Raw genomic sequence first — 8,047 nt, 5'->3', positions numbered from 1 at the left:
TTTGAGTAAAATGAACATCCTTCCCTTGTGTGTGTTTTCTGTGGCAAAGAACAAAAAGAACAAATAAATGGGCAAAAAAATGAGAAAAAAAAAAAAAACGGTTCCCATGAGCACTGCTGAAGTCTGAGTTTGTCAAAGCCACTGAAGGATGTCAACTGAAATACATGTCACTTCTCTGGTTATTGTCGTTTAGATATAATGGCACTGTGGTTTCCATTCGTATGAAGATTTAACAATTAAACATTTCAAAGCTTTTCTGGCTCATCTGTTGCACTTTCAAAGTGTTTAAAAGTAGAACTAGAATTCATTACGTTACATGGGTCATACTGGTTGGTTAATGAGCAGCCATGAAAGCAAGGCCAAAGTATTCAAGGTCAGTGAGTTGTATTGTCTGATAACTGACATGTGGAACGATGATCCACCATAAACAGTCTGTCAACAGCAAATGACAATTGTAGGCTTACTTCCACTGTTTACAGTGTTTCTACCCCTGTAAAAACATGTCTTTAATGGCTTCTATTTGGTCTGTTTAGAATCTCACTTTTGAATTTACATGGTCAGTTGCTGTTTTGAAGGAGAGTAACTATGCATAGCTACATCATGTAAACCTAAACCTAACCCACATTCTTAACCTAAACATGCCCTACCTGGCTTTTTATGAAAGGCAAGGCCTCTTTGATTAAATTATGCTTATTTTACTAATATCATGCCTTGATTTTTAATTAATGAGGACAGTAAGGTCTGACTTTGCTTAGACAAAAGTCTTGTCACTTAACAGAAAATGTCCAGTTTAGAATATAAAGTCATGCTGCAGTGGAAAATGAATTAATACAGGGTATGACTCCCATGAGCTTGGAGGACTGCATCCATACATCTCTGCAATGACTCAAATCACTCATTAATAAAGTCATCTGGAATGGCAAAGAAAGCGTTCTTGCAGGACTCCCAGAGTTCATCAAGATTCTTTGGATTCATCTTCAATGCCTCCTCCATCTTACCCCAGACATGCTCAATAATGTTTATATCTGGTGACTGGGCTGGCCACTCCTGAAGCACCTTGACCTTCTTTGCTTTCAGGAACTTCAATATGGAGGCTGAAGTATGCCCTTTTGAAGAATTTGCCCTCTCCAGTGGTTTGCAATGTAACAGGCAGCACAAATGTCTTGATAACTCAGGCTGTTGATGTTGCCATCCACTCTGCAGATCTCTCACACGCCCCCATACTGAATGTAACCCCAAACCATGATTTTTTCTTCACCAAACTTGACTGGTTCTGTGAGAATCTTGGGTCCATGCGGGTTCCAGTAGGTCTTCTGCAGTATTTGTGATGATTGGGATGCAGTTCAACAGATAATTCATCAGAAAAATTGACCTTCTGACACGTTTCCAAATGATCAACCAGAAGTCAAGTTATTATTTGTCTTCTGTCAGGTATAGCAAGTACATGCAATTAATATTACTCGTTAGTTAAATGAAAAGATACTGTCTACACACTGAAAAAAATTATTCAAAGATGATTCCTTGGATTTACTAGTTTGTTTTACGTTAAGTGGTTGTAAACGGTCTATTTGGGTTGAATTTAAACAAACAAATTAAGTTGAACATTATTAAACTTAATTTGTTTGTTTAAATTCAACACAAATTAATTGTTTGCAACAGTTCTACATGCAACACTTTTTTCAGTGCATGACCTTAAAATAAAGTTTTACCAATTCAGTCTCCCGATGTTTGTGTGCATGTATATACAGTTGAAGTCAGAATTATTAGCCCCCTTGTTTATTTTCCCTAATTTCTGTTTAACAGAGAGAAGAGAACACATTTCTAAACATAATAGTTTTAATAACTCATCTCTAATAACTGATTTATTTTATCTTTGCCATGATGACAGTATTCCCAGGGATGGGTTGTGGCTGGAAGGGCATTTGCTGCATAAAAACGTGCTGGATAAGTTGGCGGTTTGTTCCGCTGTGGCGACCCAAGGTTAATAAAGGGACTAAGCCGAAAATAACATGAATGAATGTATTACTAGTATTTACAACACTTTAACAAATGATACAAACAAATCCAACATACTGTAGTTTTTTGTACACCAAACTATAGTGTATTAATATGCCTAGTTGTAAAATATTTAAAGTGTTGGGTCAATTTGTTTATTATTAAAGTTGCTGTATTATAATTATAAAATATGCATTCACTGGCCACTTTATTAGGTACTAATACTATAGGCCTACAACTGCTAATTATTGCAAACTTCTAATCAAATCAAATCACTTTTATTGTCACATCAGCACAAGCACGTGTGCTACAGTATGATGAGTGAAAAGGTTAAAGTCATTTTTAACCAGCCAATCACATGCCAGCAACTCGAAAATGAATGAATGACAGTAAAATAATTAATATTTGACATTTTTCAAGACACTTCTATACAGCTTAAAGTGACATTTAAAAGGCTTAACTAGGTTAATTAGGTTAACTAGGTAGGTTAGAGTAATTAGGCAAGTTATTGTATAATGATGGTTTGTTCTGTAGACAATCAGAAAAGAAAATTGCTTAAAGGGGCTAATAGTTTTGACCTTAAAATGGTGTTTGAAAAAATTTAAACTTTTATTCTAGCCGAAATAAAACAAATAAGACTTTCTCCAGAAGAAAAAACATAATCAGACATACTGTGAACATTTCCTTGCTCTGTTAAACATCATTTGGGAAATATTTATTATTTGGGAAATAGATATTCAGCCAAGCTCAAAATTATTCCTGGCAAATTCTGATGAAGTTTTTGTTTTAAAGTATATAGAATTGAGAAATAGGCCTTTTCCCCCACAATAATGTCTCATTTACATCATATTTTATTGTGCATTTGTAAATTACTATTAATGGATAAACTGGTAAGGTAAAATTTCCAAAGATAATTGAAATTCACACACAAAAAAAAAATAAAAATAAATAAAAGCCAAAAGACATTCAGAAGACAAAGACGGGTTTATATTATTACAATAGACAGAGCTTTTACATTTTTTCCACAGCTTTAAGAGACTTCATTAAGAACAAAAAATTAACAAAAATCTTGTATAAGGCAGATAATTTGAAAGTCTGCATTTGTGGATAAATATTACTGTTTTTATTAATATTTTGTCTTGTTCTTTTGGGAGAAACCTGTATCATTTACGGTAAAAAATACAAACAAACAGTACCTTAAGTCAGAGTTTGCTAGGGATGTGACTCATTTCGGGATAGTCTGTAGCTAAATGATAAAAACACTGGACAAAGTCGAGCTTTATAACACATTCAACCACACAGCGGCACTGTAGGGTAAAAGATAAAGTCCCTGACCAAGTCAATGGGTTGGAAATTATATTTTTACCCCTGTCACCGCCGGCATTTCCCGCTCAAGGACAAGTCAAAAAATTTACATCAAGAGATATTTTTAGGCCGAACTAAGACTGTGCAAATCATTCAGCGAAATGCTCCTCTGAGATTTGTGCTGCTAATTTTACGTCCGCTTGAATATGTTATAAACCCCCCGAGCTCAAGTAAACTTTTACGCTAACGTTTCTCTCGGCTAGTTTAAGGACGGATCTCCGTGGCATATCTATTATTATTTACTTTCTACTCAGAAATCCGAGGTCACAACCTTATAGGTAATGTTCCTGATGAAGAGATCAATGTCTTATTTTAACCGTCTCTTCACAAATTAGAGAATATAGCGGGAGGGGATTGATTTTGCTCTTGTCTGCTTCGATTCAGAGAGATTTATTCGGATATAATGGGGCTGTTAGTGAGATGTATGGTGTATAGGGTGAATGTTTGCGGGATGGCCGTCCAGAGTAAAGTTTTTTTGTTGATTAAAATGCGATCGGGATGGAGTGGACGATGGCTGAGAGTCAGCACTTCAGTCTGCAGAGCTCAGCAAAAACTGCGATGAGCAAATCAACAGTGCATCGGCACACGAGCAAACACACATCTGATAATAACACACACAGCCACAGCGGATTATCAGGAGATAAACATACAGCTGACGCCAAAAGTGTTAACCTTTTTTAATTATTTTTACAAATATTTCCCAAGTGATGTTTACAGGTCCTGTAAATTTAAAATAAAGCTATTTTTAGATGCGAGTATCATTAAGGATATCACATACACTCACCGGCCACTTTATTAGGTACATTTAACTAGTAACGGGTTTGACTCACTTTTGCCTCCAGAGCTGCCTTCATCCTTCCTGGCAAGCTATTCGACAAGCTACTGGAAATATTCCTCAGAGATTTTGCTCCATATTGACATGATAGCATCATGTAGTTGCGGCAGATTTGTTGGCTGTACATGATGCGAATCTCCCTTTCCGCCACATCCCAGGTGCTCTATTCCCTACTGTAAAAACCAGCTTAAACCAGCCTAGCCTGGTTGGCTGGTTTTAGCTGGTCGACCAGGCTGGTTTTAGAGGGGTTTTGGCCATTTCCAGGCTGGTTTCCAGCCATTTCCAGCTTGGTCTTAGCTGGACAGGCTGGGAGATGACCAGCTAAAACCAGCTTGACCAGCCTAGCCAGGCTGGGAGCCCAGCCAAAACCAGCTATGTCCAGCTTAAACCAAGCTGGTTTTAGCTGGTTATTTTCCAGCCTGACCAGCTAAGACCAGGCTGGAAATGGCCAAAAACCCTCTAAAACCAGCCTGGTCAACCAGCTAAAATCAGCCAACCAGCCTAGGCTGGTTTAAGCTGGATTTTTCAGCAGGGTTGGATTGAGTTCTTGTGACTGTGGAGACCATTTGAGTACAGTGAACTCATTGTCATGTATAAGATGCTAGTCTGAGATGATTCGCGCTTTTTAACGTCACATTTTTCTGCTGGAAGTAGTCAGATGGTGCACTGTGGTCATAAAGGGATGGACATGGTCAGCAACAATACTCAGGTAGGCTGTGACATTGACACAATGCTCAATTGGTACTAATGGGCCCAAAGTGTGCCAAGAAAATATCCCCAACACCATTACACCACCACCAGCAGCCTGAATTGTCGATACAAGGCAGGATGGATCCATGCTTTCATGTTGTTGATGCCAAATTCTGACCCGACCATCCGAATGTAACAGCAGAAATCAAGACTCATCAGACCAGGAAACGTTTTTACAATCTTCTATTGTCCAATTTTGGTGAGCCTGTGTGAATTGTAGCCTCAGTTTCCTGTTCTTAGCTGACAGGAGTGGCACCAGGTGTGGTCTTCTGCTGCTGTAGCCCATCTGCCTCAAGGTTGGACGTGTTGATTGTTCAGAAATGTTCTTTTCTGCAGACCTCAGTTGTTACGAGTGGTTATTTAAGTTACTGTTGCCTTTCTATCAGCTGGAACCAGTCTGGCCATTCTCCTTTGACCTCTGGCATCAACAAGGCATTTGCGCCACAGAACTGCCGCTCACTGTTTTTTCCAAACCGTTCTCTGTAAACCAACTTTATGAAATACTCAGACCAGCCTGTCTGGCACCAACAACCATGCCACGTTCAAAGTCACTTAAATCCCCTTTCTTCCCCATTCTGATGCTCGGTTTAAACTGCAGCAGATCGTCTTGACCATGTCCACATGCCTAAATGCATTGAGTTGCTGCCATGCGATTGGCTGATTAGAAATTTGCAATAATTAGCAGTTAGATATTATTAGTACCTAATGAACTGGCCGGCGAATGTATATTTTATAATTGTAATAAAACAACTTTAATAATAAAAAAATTGACCCAACACTGTACATTTTTTTTACAACTAGGCATAAACACACCATAGTTCAGTGCAGAAAAAGTATGTTGGATTTGTTTGTATCATTTGTTAAAGTGTTGTAAATACTAGTAATACAATTATTCATTTTCCTTTGGCTCAGTCCCTTTATTAATTTGGGGTCGCCACAGCGGAATGAATTGCCAACTTATACACCATATGTTCTACGCAGCGCATGCCTTCCTAACGGCAGCCCATCACTGGGAAACATCCATACACACTCATACACACACGTACACTACGAACAATTTAGCTTACCCAATTCACAGAGACCACATGTTTGTTTTTGTTTTTTTTTGGACTTGTAGGGGAAACCGGAGCTCCCAGAGGAAACCCACGCAAACACAGGGAGAACATGCAAACTCCACACAGAAACGCCAACTGACCCAGCTAGGGCTCGAACCAGTGCCCTCCTTGCTGTGAGGCGATTGTGCTACCCACTGCCCCAATGTGCTGCCCAATACTAGTAATATATAGAGTGTAATACACTTTGGTAAACTTTACTAAAACTACTAGGGGTGTCAAAATTAATCGTTTCTTCAGTGCACCGCGATGCAGACACGGACAATTCGGTATCGGTTCAGTAATAATCATTTATTGTGTACTGACGTCATTTACCTCATATGCGCTCTGTGCGAATATTTACAACGCTCTAATGCTGTTCACACCAGACGCGGAACGCGCGGATAAATCGCGCTATTCGCGCGCAAGTAGCCGCGTGAACATTTGAGGTTACTCGCTTCATTCGCACGTCAAACCCCGCTTCATTTGCGTGTCAAACCCGCTTCATTTGCGTGTTAAATTCACTTCAAACAGACGCGGATTCGATGGGATTTTGATGGGCAGGGCTTCTGTCTGCCCCATGACTCTAGCTTCATAGCTAAAGGGCTAACATGGATTTTATGAAGAAAATAACAGTGTTTATGTGCTTTATGTAGAATGACAAAAAGCGTCGATACGTTTAGGGCTGTGTCTGAGTCCACTACATCCTTTCAGAGGTGCATCCAGCTCTTTAAGCTCATAGACTCCTCCAGAAACTGAACCTGGCTGATGGAGGTTTTCAGCGGTGCTTCTGACTGAGCCCAGCCCAGTTTGATGAACTTCTTGTCGGTGTCTGCTGGGGGATTTCCCCTGGGACACCGACAACAGGCGATACGTCACAATCACGCCTCCACAAGAGCAAGCTCCTGATTGGTTAACGCGGCGCGAATGTCCGCTGAAGTTCAGATTTTCGAACTCGAGTGATTCACGAGAAATGCGCATTAAGCGCATCAAACGCGCAAAACGCTTAATTCGCGCCATGCCATTCGCGCGTATCGCGCCGCAGGATGTCTATTCGCGCGTTTGCTTTGACTTTGCTGTGATCACCGCTGTTGCCTATCAGTGTCACTTATCTGAAGAGTGCAGCGCGCAAGAGCCAATCGCAACCGTTTTGTTGAGGATGTGACCAATCAAAGAGGTGTAAGAGAACTAGACAAGAATCAGAAAGTGAGCAGGATATTTATATTTGTTTATATTATTTGCTAAATGCTCGTGTTGTTTAAAGGTACAGTTTATATATCCGACTGTTTGTATTAAATGACAAAATTGTATAACAAATAGTATATAAATATATTCATACATTTTAATACAAGAACTGCTGCTGTGAAGAAAATATCAAACTGTGTATGGAAAGCACCGTCAATGCACCGTGATGCACCGAGATATCGAATTGAACCGAATCGATGGCATGATAATCGTAACCGAACCGAACCATGAGACCAGTATAGGTTCACACCTCTAAAAACTACAATAGAGTTTTTTCATATAATTTTCATGTTTTTTATTATGTTTTTTCTTTATTAGCCATAGTTTAACCAAGCATTTGTAGTAAAACTGTGGTTCTAACTATGCTTAATGCAACAACAAAAAATAAAACACAACAACAACAACAAAAGTTTACTACATGAAAAACTAAAAAAAAAAAAAAAATGCAGTTAAACTTGAAAAACAGTTTTAGAGAATTTGATTTTTCCCTATAAAGTGAAGGAACTATGACGTCAATTTGTATGCAAAAACCCGGAAGCAAGTTAGCATTTTAGCAGTTCCGGTTCTCTCGTCCCAAAGTCAATGTTTTTTTTAAAATAGGATTTCAGTTAAATCGCTTAAATAAGGTCTGTGGCTGACACAAAGTCAAGATACTTTCACAATTTATTCATTCATTCATTCATTCATTTTCTTGTCGGCTTAGTCCCTTTTTTAATCTGGGGTCGCCACAGCGGAATGAACCGCCAACTTATCCAGCAAGTTTTAC

General features: G+C 39.0%; 1 protein-coding gene across 1 annotated transcript in view; it reads left to right on the top strand.

Moving 5' to 3' along the window:
* The window catches only part of hsd11b1lb (hydroxysteroid (11-beta) dehydrogenase 1-like b), a 24,287-nt gene extending 24,025 nt beyond the window's left edge, over nt 1–262 (top strand). The window contains exon 7 of the mRNA XM_009298924.5: nt 1–262. This exon is cut by the window's left edge and continues 1,791 nt beyond it. The gene's annotated coding sequence lies outside the window, so the exon portion shown is untranslated.
* Nucleotides 263–8,047: the final 7,785 nt, after the last annotated feature.

The sequence above is a fragment of the Danio rerio genome, chromosome 2 (assembly GCF_049306965.1).
Source record: "Danio rerio strain Tuebingen ecotype United States chromosome 2, GRCz12tu, whole genome shotgun sequence".
In the NCBI taxonomy this organism is placed as follows: Eukaryota; Metazoa; Chordata; class Actinopteri; order Cypriniformes; family Danionidae; genus Danio; species Danio rerio.
The sequence above is the reverse complement of the archived record's forward strand: the minus strand, read 5'-3'. Positions and strand labels throughout refer to the sequence as shown.